This window comes from Arvicanthis niloticus, chromosome 15, assembly GCF_011762505.2.
Source record: "Arvicanthis niloticus isolate mArvNil1 chromosome 15, mArvNil1.pat.X, whole genome shotgun sequence".
NCBI classification, from domain to species: domain Eukaryota; kingdom Metazoa; phylum Chordata; class Mammalia; order Rodentia; family Muridae; genus Arvicanthis; species Arvicanthis niloticus.
This window is the reverse complement of record NC_047672.1, coordinates 27,317,339-27,334,693: the sequence shown is the minus strand read 5'-3', so window position 1 is coordinate 27,334,693 and position 17,355 is coordinate 27,317,339. Positions and strand designations below refer to the sequence as shown.

The window sequence follows — 17,355 nt, the reverse complement described above, 5'->3', positions numbered from 1 at the left end:
CCCATCCATGGCCCCTCTATCAGCTCCTGCCTCCAGGTTTCTTCCCTGGTTGAATTCTTGTCATTACTTCCTTATATGATAGGCAGTAATATGGAAGTATGATTCAAATAAACACTTTCCTCCCCAGCTTGCTTTTTGGTCATTGTATTTTATTGCAAAAATAGAAACCCTAACTAAGATAGCATGTATTTGCTTACATGTGGATATTATCTGTTATGTCAATGACAACCAAGTTACAATCCATAGAATCAGAGAGGTTAGGTATAAAGTAAAAGACTAGAGAGGTCAGAAAGATCTTGTTAGATAAGGTAAATAGAATACATAGTTGTGGATGGATGGTGTAGGGACTGGAATGGGACAATCAACTGGGGAGGAGATGCAAAAATGGGTGAGGGAGGGAATACAAAGAAAGACAGCTAAAATTAAGGGTTACTTAAGGGGTACTATGGAAACTTAATTCAGTAGAAGCTTACATACACACACATCCATCTGTCTGTCTATCTATCTATCTATCTATCTATCTATCTATCTATCTATCTATCTATCTGTATATGAAGGCAATCTAAATCTAAATGATCTTACCAAACAATGGGAAAGACAGAACCACAACTAGACACCTCCTATCACCAAATGAAGCTTTTACTCCCAGAACTATGTTACATCTAATTGAGCTGTTGGCCATGGGAATTTCTAAATAGCCCAGGGTATTACAAATAATATACATTGATCTCCAAAAACTGACAGCAAGGCCCTATTGCTAAACACAACACCCACACAACTCATTGAACATGGAAAAAGTTGAGCTATTGTTTGCATAGAGCCTCCCCTCATAATCTAGCATCTTTGGTATGAAAAAGTACTTTGCATGCTATCAAAGGAGAAATGTAAACACCATTCTAGCCACAAACCCCGTGACCTACAACGGTGTCCTGCCTTCAAGCTATTCTAATGCAATGATAGCACAAAGCTTAAGGGAATAACTAATAAATATCCGATATGACATAAGGCACACTCTTGGAAATAAAACCCATTTCTGACACTTCTTGGGTGACCAAGAACATGAGACTACATAGTCCATAGACCTAGGTTAGAACCAAATACTACCATTCTACTAAAATAATGAAGCAAGAAAATTACTCCAGGTGATATTCTGCTATACTCATAGATTGGTCAGTGTCTGATTAAGCATCATCACAGAACCTTCCTTTTTCAGCAAATGATAGCAAATACAGAGACCCACACCCAGACATTATGCAGAGAATGAGATATCTTAGAACACTCAGCCCTAAGTGGGATGTCTCTGTAAAAATCTCTCCCATTCAGAATTCAGGGAACCATGCAAAAGAGGATGTGAAAAGAGAGTAAGATCCAGAAGGGGTGGAGGACAGACAGTAAGGAAACAAGGTTCTTTAAAGCAAAAGGATCAATGCATTGATGAACTCACAGAGACTAAGCCAGCATGCACTTGCCTTGCATGGGTCTGCACCAGATAGGATCCCTGCACTGAAAGAAGTGGCCATAGTCCCAATTGTTAATACAAAAGCAACCACTGCATTAACCTCATGCAAATTAAAATGTAGCTTTCTCCAACGGAGTCTCACCAGGGAAACAAACTATTCTTAAGGGCTGGCTGTATGCCCAGCAGTTGATGCCAACAGAAATTATCTCAACAGCAGCATTGGAGAATCCTTGTCTTTTCATAGTGTCATGTCCGGCCTTTTATTCTTAATTTTTATTTCATTTTATTTAATTTATGTATCTTATTCTCTCTCTCTCTCTCTCTCTCTCTCTCTCTCTCTCTCTCTCTCTCTCTCACACGCATGCACGCACGCACACACACGTCTTTTGTGTGTATATTAGGACTTTCAGGTTAGTGTTTTTTATATAAAAGAGTGGGTTTCTGAAACTCTATCTGTTTCTTGTGCCTTTTCTTGGGCTCTTTTCCTTGTGTTTGTTTTGTCCTAGTCCAGGTTTTGACGTTGCTCAACCTCTGTGAGTTTGACACTGATGGGAGGAATAACTCACTTGGTGATAACAGATGCATTTAGGTTCAAATCTTGAGAGAACAAGGAAGGAGAAATTATAAATGAAAATTATTCAGCTTGATAACTTAAACTGTTGGCTTCCCCCCAAAACCCCCCTACAAATTTTAATATTTTATCTGTATTTTTCTCAATTTCTAGAGCAATGGCAATTACAAAGGTGGTATTTCCAAAGCTGATCTTACATCTTGTATTCTTTGCAACCATAAGTGACAAGTAAAATATATTGCTTTTCAAAATCACACACTGCTCTTACTTTAAGAACGAGTCTCCTGTGAAGCATAGGGTGCCTTTACTAATTAGCTGTGGTCCAGGCTAGTACAGTGTGTTAATTTTTGTTTTTATCTTATTTATTTTATTATTATCTCTTAGAAGGCTCTTTGTTTCTAATGAGAGACAGAAATGAAGTGGATCTGGGTGAGCAGGGAAGTGAGAAAGAACTAGAAGGGAGCCAGTAATTAAGATATTTTATGTGAGAAAAAAAATCTGTTTTCAATAGAAAAAAGAAGAAAAATACCCTATATCTTCACTGAAATTCATGGAAAAAATTAGAAAAGATACAAGGTAAATCTGTCTTTGTCTGTCTGTCTGTCTGTCTGTCTGTCTGTCTGTCTTCTCTCTCTCTCTCTCTCTCTCTCTCTCTCTCTCTCTCTCTCTCTCTGTGTGTGTGTGTATAATGGCATACCTGTAGCCGGAGGACAATTTTCCGCACTGTTTCTATTAATATTTTCCTGACTAATCTACCCATGGTTATATAGACTTTCCCAATCATTTATGCAAACCCATGCCTTTTATGTTGCTGAATTTAGACACTACGGTAAGGGTTTGTGTCTGGAAAGTAAAAGAGAACAAGTTTCTAAACCTTCATGTGCACATGAAAAATGCATCCCAGGCATGTATCCATTATCTTCCTTCTCCCTCCACTAAGACTTACCAGTCAATTAAAATGATAACTTGGTTCTGATCTCCTACATAACTAGAGTCATTCTTTAAGTTGTACAATGGTAGAGGATTTTGTCTCTGAGAGACGAATTGTGGACATCACACTTGGGGAACATTCAGCTGTTGAGAGCTGAATGGTGACTTGGGGGGTGGAATGGGTGTTTCCAGAAAAGACTTTCATCATCTCAACTGTCTTTGAAATTTGAGGTTACAGGAATAGGTGTGTGTGTGTGTGTGTGTGTGTGTGTGTGTGTGTGTGTGTGCGGCAGTGGGGAGTAGTGTAGTTGTTCTTGTCCTGTGTCTCAACAAGAAGAGCTGCTAAATTACTGAGCTCTCAGGAGGTTCACAGCACTCTGGATTGCTGCTTTCTTCATGCCCTTTCTCCTTCTCAAAGCAATCCAGTCTGAAACCCGAAAGCATATCCACACCTTGTTACAGCAAAAGAGAGAACACTGTGCTTCATCCTGGGTCTTACATCTATTAAAGAGCATGTGTGAAAATGGTTTTTGGGCCCCCACTGAGAAACTAAAATGGGTAGATTCCTTTACTGAGGAGTCATAGAATCATTTTCAGAGCTGTGTTAGCAAGAGTAGCCTTTGAGACTGTTGATTTGTCCCAAGCACTTTACTCTATCCCTGGATAGATGGAATGTTTCAGTCACTCTAGTGAAGACAATCGTTTTCTAGGATGCTGAGTTTAGACACAACAATAAGGCTTTGTTCTTGGGAACTGAGAGATAATAAGTCTTCAATATTAGAAACTCACTGTGATGGCTTTCCTGCAAAGCTCAAGGAGAAGGAGGCCAGAAACCAGGGACACTGAGAATATGGGCTTCTCTGATGCATTCTCTCCAGTCACCTATTTGAACTAAAATTCACATTGGCCAGCAAGGAACAAAACAAATCTCAGCAAGGAACAATTTGATGAAGTGTTTCATTGACTCAGCCTGGGATGTGGACCAAGTAGAGTGTTGTCTATGTGAGTTTTCTTTCTCAAAAACCTTCCTGTCCACTGTATAGAATTATTTTGATGTGTTTGATACTTTTCCTTAGGGATATAATTTCAAATACTGAGCTAAACTTAGAATTTGAGTGTTGACAGTAATAATTTTAAAAAGGCTGAAACAATAAAATATAGTAAAGCATGAGTTATATTACATGTGTTTATTGAATTATTAAGGGAGAGAATGGCAAACACCCAGACATGATGCCGACTAGAGTAAAATTGTCTGTCTTTATTGACACCAGAAGGTGCAATGAGTCCAGCTATCTTGCTAAGCTACGGTGGGCTCAACACATGTTTTGAAATTGAAATAGGGTTAGGGTTAGGGTTAGGGTTAGGGTTAGGTGCCATAAGAACCTCGCCCCAAGATGGTGATGGCCACCTGAGGGCCGAGTGATAAACAAGTCCTTATTAGGTGTGAAGGCTGTGCTTCAAGGTGGCCTGATCTTAAGCAAGCGTCATGAGCCTATGGAGAGATGATACGTGGCATGAGTTCATGGGCTCCTGCCCGGGTTTATAAGCTGCGCCCGGGAAGGGATCGTGGGCTCGCCATCTTGACTACCAACTACTAAGCATCCTGAGTAAACTGCTGTGAGAAGGAACCAGTTGTTCCTGTCTTAATTTCTGCTGGTCAGGGTTGGCGTAGCACAATGCCCTTTTTTTCCTTGTGCTTTTATACAATTTTTTTTAAAAAATGTTAATCAAAGGCTTTATAAGTTTGGTAATGCTCAATCAGAAGTGTAACCCAATACCCAACCTAGCTATATCAACTATTTTTGACTGGTGGAGACACGTGAACATCTGCCTCCATGTTCCCCCCCCCTTTCTCTCTCTTTCTCTCTCTCATCACCTAGTTTCTCTTCTCCTTCTCCTCCTCTCCTTACTCCTTCTCTTCCTCTCACCTTAGCTCCTCCTACATATCACCCTTCCTGTTAAAATAAAACTTTTCTCTCAAAAATACAATTAGAGCATAATTATACCAATTTGTATCAGTGAGGTACAAGATAGTCCTAATACCCAGTCCATCATTTTGTTGACTAACCAGAACCTCTGTCATCTTTCCTAACTAAAACACTTAGTTCTGAACCTGGCTTTTTTCTTGGCTTTAGAATGAATGTCAGCTGAAAACCATCCACTCAAATCTTTTCTCTCAAAGTAAATAGCCAGGATTGGCTATGAGACTATATGTTTTCAACCCCATCAGAAATCCAGAATGACTGAGTTAACTGAAATTATGGGAAGCACAAAGCATAGCTTCTAAAACTTAGCCAATTTATAGATACCGCTGAACACCTGGACATATAAACATATGTAAATAAAATAAACTTTTACATTTTAAATGCCATTTTACTCTATTATGTGCTGAGCACAATAACAAAAATATGAGTATGGAGATCATGCTACATATTTTGTGTATTTTGACTGGACATTGTAAAGATCTAGTGATGGGAAAAGCAATACATCTACTACCCTGCTCTCACAATGTTTGAAAAAACCAAACTAAATAGCACTGAAAATTACTTAATTGGGACAGGTAATAGTATTTAGTGGGTCAAGGAGCTTGCTGCTAAGTCTGGTCACTTGCGGTTAATTTCTAGACCTTATATGGTAGAAAGAAATAAACCATCCTTTCAACTTGTCCTCTGACATCCTTATGTATATATGATGTGTGTGCGCACACACACACACAAAACACACACCACACACACACAAAACACACACCACACACACACACACACACACACAGAGAGAGAGAGAGAGAGAGAGAGAGAGAGAGAGAGAGAGAGAGAGAGATTAAAAAAATAAGTAGCCAATAATGGATATCTCAAAACTCTACACCGACCTTATAGTTGCTCATTCCTTGAATATATCAAACCTTTGATTCTTCTGTGGATGAAGAATGGTATCTTTAAAAATCTTCCCATTCACCGAACCCATCAGCCTTGGATCTTCGAAGAGCACATAACACCAAGAGTTCCCCCTTTTGTTATACAAAAAATAGTAGAACTTGATAGCAGAATAGCTTATAATGAAAGTTTGTATTTAAGCAAACTGTCCAAAAATACATTGTTATAAAAATCATGCAGCAATGACCGGAAAAAAATATTGTAGAGATAATAAGATTACTTTGTAGCTGTAGGCTATTGATAGGAAAAAAGTTAAGATATCAAGTGAAAACAGATCAAAACATCTTTGTAAATCTGTTATGTAAGAGACGACTCTTCCTTTACCTTGTAGATTATTTAAAATGTTAGGGCTTCAATCAAGCCTTTACTATAGCACATATATGCATACGTATGTACTACATATACATATATCACACATTATATCACATATTATAACTGACCTTATAAACTTGGGGTACACTCTCATCATGAAGGTTTGGTTAGCATAGGTCATTGTAAGTGATTTCGGTTACCTCAGGCCTTGGCTTCTACTGTCAGTGACGTTCTTCACACAGGGCTTTTGAGTGATTTTCAAGGGAAGTTTCAGTTCTTGGTTTTGTCAGGAGGAAAAGTCCAGATAAGATGATTTGTCTCGTGACATTTAATATCCTGCTTCCTTAGGAGAATAAATGTGGGACCATTTCTCTTTGGTCTCCCTGTCTCCAGTTCCTCTCCTCTCCTCTCCTCTCCTCTCCTCTCCTCTCCTCTCCTCTCCTCTCCTCTCCTCTCCTCTCCTCTCCTCTCCTCTTCTCTCTCTCTCTCTCTCTCTCTCTCTCTCTGTGGTACATGCATGTGTTTATTCTTGCATATTCAAATTCCAGAGAGAAATCCTCCCTAATAGATTTGCTATTGTTTGTTTTATAATAAATGTAAGTTGCTTTCATTGTGACAAAATGATAAATTTAGCAATTACTATTTTTTTAAATATCTTCAAAATATTTTATAAACATTGGATTTATATTACGAAACACTCTTGGTGCTTACAATGTAAGTCAGTTTTCTCACTTACTTACATAGAGAGTGTTGGGAACCGACTTTTAGCAGAAAGCGGCTATCAGCTTTGCAGCCATCTTGAGCCATATACCATGACGTGAGACTTGTTTTTCAACAGCCTACAACAGCTGAAGCACACTCTGATATCCCATATATTTTGTTTTGCTGTTTACTGCCCCCAGCTTCAAGGCATGCGGTTCATGTGCTATCCACGTGCTATCCACGCCATACATGCCTATAAGGTGCACGTGGTATCCAAGCCTGTAAGGCTTACGTCATATCAACACCTACAAGGCACTTGGCAAAAGCATATAAACCCTTCAATAAACGGGACTTGATCAGAGACTTGATCAGAACCTCTGTCTTGTCTTCATTCTTTGACTCTCTTCCCCTTTATCTCCACTCACTCTCTTCTCTCTCTCTCTCTCTCTCTCTCTCTCTCTCTCTCTCTCTCTCTCTCTCACTAGACCCTGACCCGCAGACCTGAGAGGCAGATTGGGCCGGGAAACAGTGGCCGCCAAGCGTGGAGTGGAGAGGGCTGCAACAAGAGAGCATGAAACCATGATGAGGAGAGTCTGGGAATGGGGACTGAAAGGGTGAAACAATACAAAAATCATAAACTAGTAAACGGAAGAATCAGAATCTAGGCAATTTTCAACAAAATTACATAATTCTTTAAAAAAATTCAAAGTTTTCGAGTCGGCAAGATGGGTCACTGGGTAAAGACACTTGCCTCCAAATTTGACAACCTGAGTTAGATGGTAGGAGAAATCAGACTCCAGCAAATTGTCTTTTGACATCCACATGCACATTGCGTGTGCCTGCCAGAAAGAGAGAGGGAGGTTGTTATCAACTAAAAAATAAAAACCCTTATTTTGAGGGAGATACCTGACTAATTTTTTTATTGGCTAGGTCAAACTTTTAAGATGCGTTTGTAAAGCATAGGGTTATTTCCTCCCTCTTGTGGAGCCGATGAAAGGACTTTTGCTGTTGCAGAAGGGTTGGGGATAGAAAGAGTCTCAGATAAGGACTTTTTAAAATGTACCAGATTAGTGTTCTTGCTGCCCTAACAAATGATCACAAATTAAGCAGCTTAAAGCTGCATGGATTTATTATCTCACAGTTCTCAATGCCAGGCATCTGCAGTCTTGGCTGAACACAGTTCCAGACCTCTCCCACAAGGCCAAATTCAAGGCTCTAGCTGGCCTGGGTTTTTCCTAGGAGGGTTTGGGACAGTTTGCTTCCAACATCATTCAGAATGCTGGCAGAATTTAACTTTCAGCAGTAGTACAGCAGGGCTATTGGTTGCCTTATTGCCTATCACCTGGAGGCCATACTTATATTTTAAAGAGCATAGCATCTTCTCCCCAGTAGCCTCTTACTTGTCTGTTCTGCCATAGTTACGCTTAGTCTTCAGCTAGACAATTTCTTTTTAAGTAGTCAAACAATTAGATTGGGTCTAGTTGGATGATATTGAATATGTCTTTCTCTTTCCATATTGCTGTAACCGATTATGTCCAAAAAAGCCTGTGATGTCTCTATATGTATACTGCTTGATTAAATAATCAGACAATAGAATCTTCAGGGGATGCCTTGAAAACTTGCCCACAGAAGTGTTCCTCCCATTCAGAACTTGAAGTCAGAAGTACTCACCACTCTTGGTTTTCAAGAATTAATAATGTATCAGTAACCTTGAATGTTTATACCTTAGTATGTGGTACGGTTCATATATTTTGAAACCTCCCCCCAGATCCCACATTTCAAATACATTTGTTCGCAGATAATTCAAAGTCAATTAATAAGTCTTATCTGACATAGGTATTTATTTAATGCATAGGCCACTCAGGGATTAAATTACAAGGCCATAGGCCCACCATTACTGCTCAGAACTTGTATTGCCATGGGCTGTTTTCTAGAGCAAAGTACAGATGAGTGGCTACATTTTAATATAAGTGCCCTTCACTCCCACAACTCTGGCTGCTCTCACTGACTTTTCTTTTTATGGGCATGGACTACGTTTGAACATATAAACCCACTAGAGAATCCTGATTCCCTAGCCCTCCTCCTTGGTGAAGAAGAGGACATTATTGTTTTGCTCCTTTTTTTTTTTTTTTTTTTTTTTTTTTTGAGGAGGGTGTGAGACAGAGTTCTCCATGTAACAACCCCTGTATGTTCTGGAACTTGCTTTGTAGACCAGGCTGACTTGGGATTCTCAGAAATCCACCTGCATCTGCTTCCCGAGTGCTGGAGTTAAAGGTGTGAGCTACCACACCCAGCTGAGTATTTTTTTTTTTTTCTAAGAGGAAAACTAAGGTTTCTTGCCATTCGATATTGTAATTATTTTGACTTTCATATTCTGATCTGACAGAGACTATCCTGAAAGTGTCATCATCTTAAAGGATTAGATAGATTCTGTAACAGTGATGGGAAAAAAATCATCTCGATAATTGTAAATTAGATGAAGCTCTAACCAATCACTCTATGACTGATAAAATGGATTTCAATTTCAACACAATAGTTAGATGACAGATGATAGCTAGATGATAGATAGGTAGATAGATAGATAGATACATACATACATACATACATACATACATACATACATACATACATAGACTGGCAGACAGACAGACAGACATATAGGTAGATAAATGATAAATATCAAATGAAAAAGATGAGCCAGACATGTGGAATGATACATTTTAACACAGGGTGGTTTAATCTGTAAATGAAGATAAAATATGTGATTATTGTGGTAACAATCTAGAGAAATTGTTGAGAACAAACGGCTTTTTGGGACCATGAATGAGAATAATTGATTCAGAGGCTAGATAGCAAGGTAACTATAGAGAGTTTGCTTTACACTTATTCACCAGCTACTGTTGCATCAGCAAGCCAGGTAGGATCAGTGCTTCATGCCACAGAGCAGTGGTTCTTAACCTTCCTAGTGCTGCAACCCTTCAACACAGTTTCTCATGATGTGGTGACCCCTAGCCGTAAAATTATTTCATTGCTACTTCTTAACTGTAATTTTGTTACTGTTATGTATCATAATGTAAATATCTGATACACAGAATATCTGATATGTGATCCCTGTAAAAGGATCTTTTGACCCTCCAGAGGGGTCAAGACCACAGTTTGAAAACCACTGCCAAAAAGGGTCAAAATGTTAATAACACACTATCAAGTGCTGCCACAATAGAATGTATGATATACTGTTTTAGTCTGAAAAGGTATTTTAGTTGGGTTCTCTAAAAAGTGAGACAAAATAGGATATTAATATAGACAGAAAGAAGTATATAAGACTTTAAGGATTTGGTTCACTTCACAGGTTGGCTGTGAAATTGAAAATCTTCAAGGTGGGCTTTTTGGATGGAGAAGTGGGGAAGAGTCTATGCTACAGCTCAAGGCTAAAGACTGTCAGGCTGACGACACAGAAGGGAATCAGCATTGCAGATGATGTCTGAAGATCATCCTTTGCCAGAATCCCTCTTGTTCAGGGAGGTCTGGCTTTTGTTCTAGTTGGGCTTTGGGTGGACTGAAGGAGTCCATCCATACTATGGAGGGCAATCTGCTTTTTTAAAAGTCAGCTAATCTAAACACTAACTTTACCTAAACATATCACTAGCGAAACACCCAAAACAACCAAGACTGTAGTATGTAGGAACCTAGTTGGTCACTGATGCAGAAAACTACCCATCACGAGAAGCTTACCTTTTGGGCTTTGTGGGTTGAATTTTTATCCATTTAAAACATTTGATTTACACGGTTGTAACATCAACAGCAATGTGACCTGTGTATTTAGGTTCAGATTCCTTTATCCAACGAGTATGTAAATTATAAATCCATAGAGGGCTTATATCTGTATATGTAGGCACCACATCCAAATGCTCAATACCTAGCAGGCACTTGCTAAATGTTTTGTGCATTAAGCCTTCAGTGTAGATCTTATCACTCTTGCTTTATTGAGGAGTATGCAGTGTGAGAGTATGAGATCGTTCTGCTAAGGAAGCTGAATTAAGTGGCAAAATCCTCAGTTCCATAGTACAGAATAGCTGGAAACTCGGGACTTTTCTGCTTCAGTATCCCACAAGCTTGTTCTGATTTATCACAGCTAAAACAATGGAAAAAGTGATAAAACTTATAATTAATTAATATGGTCCACAGACACTGACATGTTTGAAGAAAATACTTTAGTGGCCTCATGATGATGCAATAGTCTTTCTTCATGTGAGCTGAGCACAGGAAGAATGCCTTAGCATTCTTCTGTAGTTCTCGTTTCATTAATATGAAGATCACGGTCAACACTTCTTGAATAGCTGTGTATATGCTACATAAACGTTTGCAGTAAAAGGGATGTCAAAAAAGGGGGAAAAAAAGCAAAATGATTCTTTCATGTTGGCAGAGCACATTTGATTTAGAGCTCCACACAGGCTGCCCAGACAACATCTTGCTGAAATTGTATTAAAGTCACTGCTCTGTATTTGCCCCTTTGCATTGATTGGCAAGAAGCAATATTGGAGTAGTCCTGTGATTTATTTGTTCACCTCATCCATTTGTGAAAGGAAACCAGAGCACTAAGCATTTGGGGAAGGATTTACATAATTGAATTAAATGATCTTTGTCTTCTTATCCCAGCATGCAGATGCAATAAATAATATTCCAGCTGTCTTTTATTCACTGTTTCCTGTCTACCTTGAAGTCACCAGGTACATATTAGGAAGGAGAGAGACATTTGATGGGGATGAGGAGTGAACCTATGGGTTATGATGACAAATATGTTCTTGGATTAGCCGCTAATGTTAACTGTTAAGTGGCTAGACACTAAAGTGACTGACGGCTATTATGTAGGCTTTGATAGTTCCATGCTAGTTGAGCCCTGAGTCTCCACTGTGCTCATATGAAAACCTGATTATCCTAGGCAACTCAGATTAATCCCATTGCTTCTTGAAGTCCTAGGTTTTAGTGGGGGGGGGGGGATGGGCTGGATTCTGAGAAGAATTTGGGGCATAGAACTTCCTATCCTTATGGAAGAACTCAGAGAGAAAACATGTCAGTCTTCTCTGACCTGACCCTGTCTTGTCTGAGTGGAGAAGAGAGCTGGCACTCTGCTTGTTGCCTACTGAACACACAGGCGTAGTTGCTGTTAGAGAGAACAGGTGCTTTATTTGTGGCTTGCAAATGAACTGCAGAATAAATCAGTCTTGGAATTCTCCTGTGGTTTTCTTGACGAGTCAGAGTTCTGTGATTTCCAGCTGGGTGCCTCCATATCTTATGATTGACCCTTCTGAATTCCTCCTGATGTCTGTGTCCTTTCTTTGAAGAATATGAGGCTTATTTAGTTGTTTCTTTTTTCTTTCAGTTGACCTTATCTTTGAATATTGGTGAGTCACATGTAGCCTTCTGGAGTAGAAGCATGTGTGATGGAGGATGTGTTGCTTGAGAGTCAGACTCGTGCCTCACTGTGGCTTGAGCATTGGGGACTATGTGTGTGGAACGCTAGCCACATCTAGATTCCTTTATAGAGAAAACACTGTCACCAGTTTCACTTTTAATACACACACACACACACACACACACACACACACACTTATGTGCACACCACATGTGTACATATACACATGTACATGCTCACAAACATGTGTACATGCACACACACATGTGCACACATTGTGTGCATGCACACACACATACACACACACGAAATTATAAGAAAGGAAAATAGCTTCAAAGTATCTAGATGCTCAGAACTTCTGTCTGAAAAATTAACTATGTGTTGGAAGGGGAATGAGTGTCAGTGGATCGAGGTTTTACTATAAAAATGCAATATGCTCTGATTTTTTTCCTTTATTGAAATAAGGACCAGGATAGAGAGCCTGTCTTTAGGTTTATACACCAAATAACATGATAAATACCGTATCAGGTAACTTAATCTTATCATGCCAGTGAGGTTTACAGCATGTCTAATATGGAGAGTGTGTGCTTTGGGTGGGTAGTTTCATACTCAAGTAAAAGGGTTGATCTGATAATCCTGCTTGAAATCCCATTGTAGTGCCCACTCCTGCCAAATTCATGGGCAGATTTAACCCCCTGATGTGATGGCAACAGAAGGTGAGATCTTTGGGAAGTAGATAGATTTAGGGGAGACTAAGTTGAGCTCTTTATGCTAAGATTTGTACCCTTAAATGAAGAGACAAAGAGGAAACACAGTTCATTTCTTGGCTACAAAGCAAGAACACAGGGATAAAGTGGTTGTCTGTATATTAGGAAGAAGGCTCCCACCACCAACCAAACACTGTGCCTTCCATATTGGACTCCCTTGCATCAGAACTATGAGAAACAAATGCCCATTGTTTAAACCAGTGCCTGTGATGTTCTACAGTAGTGGCCAAAGGACAATAATATACACACCACTTATTCTTCTAGCTCACTGACACTATAAGGATTTCAGTAGTGAGCATACAGGTGGAAATTGATCAGGACATTCTTTAGACTACTACCACAAGCAGAAGTTTCAGGAATGAAAAAGATGGGTTCTGCATTAAACTTCCATTTATCTTGTCTCTTCAGGGAGTATCTTTGTGGGAACAAGTTCTGTATTTATGGTGGGTAAGGGAGAATGGTCTTTCTTCTAAGGTTAATATTTAATCTGCACATTCTTTTCTTGGGTATTTGTTCTTCTTATGTCTTAGAGGAAAGAACCCAGTCACTAGACAGTAGAAAGTCCTGATGGCTGCCTGATAGCATCCTGCAGAAAAGGAAAATAAGTGAGGTTGGCTTTAACCTCATGAAGTCCCACTGCAATTTGGTACTTAGCAGGTACTTGAAATGTCATAGTGTAAAACTCAGGTTATGCATAGAATTGGTGCTCTGTAGCATCTACTTCTGGAATTTAAAATATGTTCTCCAACTTCAATAAAACAGGTCTGGGTTTCATGGTTATCTTTTGTATTTTCTGTACCTGCCTACTCACAGAATCAAAATTTACTATGCATAATGCTCATTGATTCTTCTCTTGTGACTCAATTGCTAAGTGTCTTTTGGCCTTTAATTGAAAACTGAATGTGACCATTTAGTGTTTGCAGATGATTTATATGTGAAAGCACTCAATATCTTTGATTTAAAACTTGGGTTTCATAAAGAACAGCTAAGACATTTCTTCACACAATATATTTCAAGGTAAATGAAAGGTGAAGGAAGCCACATTTCTGTTCCTACATTAAAAAATTTTGCAAATTCAAATGGAAAAGGTCTGGACTAACATGGAGACTGATATAGGCTGCCATTCTCTATAGAAATGTATGTGTTTGTAAGGAAATTCCCCTCCCTAGGAAAACGTTGGAAGTAGAAGCCAAACAAATCAAGATTTGGCCTTTGAGTCTGATTAAATCTTTATTTCATCCCAGACAATGCTAAAAAGACTCACTCCTCCAGAGCCACCTTTAAAGTTAGAGTTGTGGAACTGAAATGCAGATTGGCAGCAGAGCTTTTGTCTAACATGCTTGAGGCCTTGGATTCAATTTCTTAGTCAAATGGTCACCATATTCTTTCTTCAGTAGGAAATTCTACTAAATATGATGAACATCAGGATGTTCCTTGGCAAATAGAAAAACAGACAAAGGAGAAAGAGTAATATTCATGAGTAGCATCTTGCCATGTTGTCTCCATGAGGAAAAATATGGAATGCTTCATGGATTTGCATGTCATCCTTGAGCAGGGGCCATTCTAATCTTCTCTGTATTTTTCCAATTTTTGTATATGTGCTGAGGAAGCAAGCACTGATTCTGACTCTTTAACGGTTTTAAATCACTTCATTTCTTCCTGCTTTCTCATTTATAAAATAGAAGTTGCAATGAAACACAGGAGGCCTTTGTGCTGACTAGCAATGATGCAACTACCTTAGTATACGCTGTTGTAACAAAGTCATTGATGCTGGGTAATCTATAATGAAAACAAATGAATATGTTTTTCAGTTCTAGGTTTGTATTAGCACTTTTCTGTTGCTTTGATAAGATTCTATGACCAGGAGTTTAGATGAGCAAAAAACAGTTTTAGAAAGATAGAGTCATCATGGTAGGAAGGACATGGCAGCAGAAATAGGAAACTCTCTGATCACATTTCCATCCACACACAAGAAAGAAACACACATACACAGACACACAAAGGCACAGACACACAGAGACACACTCAGAGTAGAGGAGGGAGAGAGAGAGAAGAGGAGGAGAGAGAAACAAATAGGAAGTGAGGAAATGCTATACAACCTTAAAGCTTTCTTCCAGTGAGGTACTCATTGACCAAGGCTCCACCTCCTAAAGGTTCCATAACCAAACAATGGTACCATCCAAGGACCAAATACATGAACTTATGGAGGACGTTTCTCACACAAAACACCACACGGTCCAAGAATGTGAGGCCAGCATCTGCTCAGTTCTCAGGAGGGCACCATGAACACATCTTAACGTCCTCGAGAAGAAATAAAAAGGTGGGAAGTTTATTCTTTCATGAACAATTTGCTGTCACAGGCACAAATCCACATCCACAAGATTGGACCCAACCATGAGTCAATATAACTGCAACCATGAGAGTCAACCCTATGTCTCTTTTCCACTAGATGCCTCCTCCTGATGCTTCTATCACCTTCACACCAGAGAATCAGAAATTCAGTATAAGGATCTTTGAGGAACATGCAAATGTGGCACTGAATATGTTCAGTAGTGAAATCCTGATATGTCACTAGGAGCCAGTTACTAACTGCCGTGTGGAGAGGGTGGTTGGTGTGTATTCCCATATCCTGGAGCAGTCTCAACTTACCTAATTAGCCTTTTATAATTGCCACTAGTTCTCATTTTTATTCCCAAATCACTTGAAGTGAAAAATAAACAATTTTGTCACTCTAGACTAAACCTTGTTTAGGAGTTTGAGTTCTATAGCAAAGCCTGTGGGAAGACATACAGAGAAGTTTATGCCCCAAATGTCATGTGGTGTCTGAAATCTTCACCAACAGTGACAATGTGTATGGATAGTTAGTTCATATGCTTCAAAAGGAGAAGGTGTTATGAGCCTAGCAGAGAACAGAAGAGGGTTAGGTCTAAGCATTGAAAGATGGATTTGTCAATGGAAGAGGACAGGTAGAAAATGAAGCTACCCCATAGCTGCACTTTGGCTCTCTTCTACTCCGGTTTGTTTGGTTTGTAAATCTCTGTACTGACAAGTATGAAACCACTTGATCATTCCTACAAATTCACACTAAATTGGATTCATGAGATAATACAGTGTTATTATTAGGGAATACATCACTCACTCTGAAACCATTATCTGAAGCATTTCAGAAATAAGCATTTAGTAGATGCGCCGTTGTCCTTCTTGCACTTGCTTGGTGGAATACAAGCATCATGAGGTTATATGGGGCACAAATTAGGACACAGGTTAGCTCCCATGCACATAGACAAGTATGGGAAGAGATCCAGGCAAGTATTTACTTAGAGACAGGCTCAGGGATAAGTTACACGTTCAGAGTGTGGAGTATTGAAAGCAGGGATACTTCGTGTACATAGTATGTATACATCTATGGAGAACTGCAAAGCCAAATTTCCGTATTTTCCTTTGATTTTGAATTGTGGCCTGCATTTGTTGATCCCTAAAAGTTTATGACATACATGCTAGAGCCCAGAGCTGGTGATTGAATTCTTTAGAGTCAAAGGTGAGAAGACTGGTAGTGTCAGGCAGTTTCACATGGTGCGGATCTCACTATCTGTTCACACCCTGAGAGTCACTTTGTTGTTGAGGCAATGGCAGTATTTACTACACTATTTTACATCTGAAATGATACTTGATCATTCTCTCTCTCTCTCTCTCTCTCTCTCTGTCTCTCTCTCTCTCTCTCTCCCCTCTCCCTTTTCTTCTCCCTCCCCCTTCCCTCTCCCCTTCCCCTTTTCTCTTTCTCCACAAGCGTGCACACACACACACATGTATGTTTGTATACCGATTATTTTTTATTAATTTTCTTACAATATATTTTGAATATTTCCCCTTCCCTTCTTCATAGAAGCTACCCTCCAATCTTCATATTCTTTTGCTCTCTCACACTACATTTTAAAAAACTAAAACTGCAAAAATGAAAAGCAAAGCAAATGAGCAAAAGACCAATAAGACAAAAGAATGCCAAAAAGAAAAGAAAAGAAAAGAAAAGAAAAGAAAAGAAAAGAAAAGAAGCAAACAAGCAAATAAAAATCCTTAAGGTTCATTTTACGATGGTCAGCTACTAGGCATGGGGCCTGTCCTGGAGAGTCACATTTTTATACTATGCCTCTCTTGACTTCCTACATTCACTACTTAATTGATTAGGTTTTAATCATTTCTTGCTTTCTCTATTACTGTGGGTTCCCACTTTGTGTCATTACTGTGTCCCAACTATTGGTAATATGTTTCTT

General features: G+C 39.2%; 1 non-coding gene across 1 annotated transcript; it reads right to left on the bottom strand.

Annotated features, from left to right (window-relative positions):
- Positions 1-14,597: 14,597 nt before the first annotated feature.
- LOC117721140 (U6 spliceosomal RNA) lies at positions 14,598-14,704 on the bottom strand. Its single transcript, XR_004608402.1, has one exon. It is a non-coding gene; the product is annotated as a U6 spliceosomal RNA (small nuclear RNA).
- Between the last annotated feature and the right edge of the window lie 2,651 nt (positions 14,705-17,355).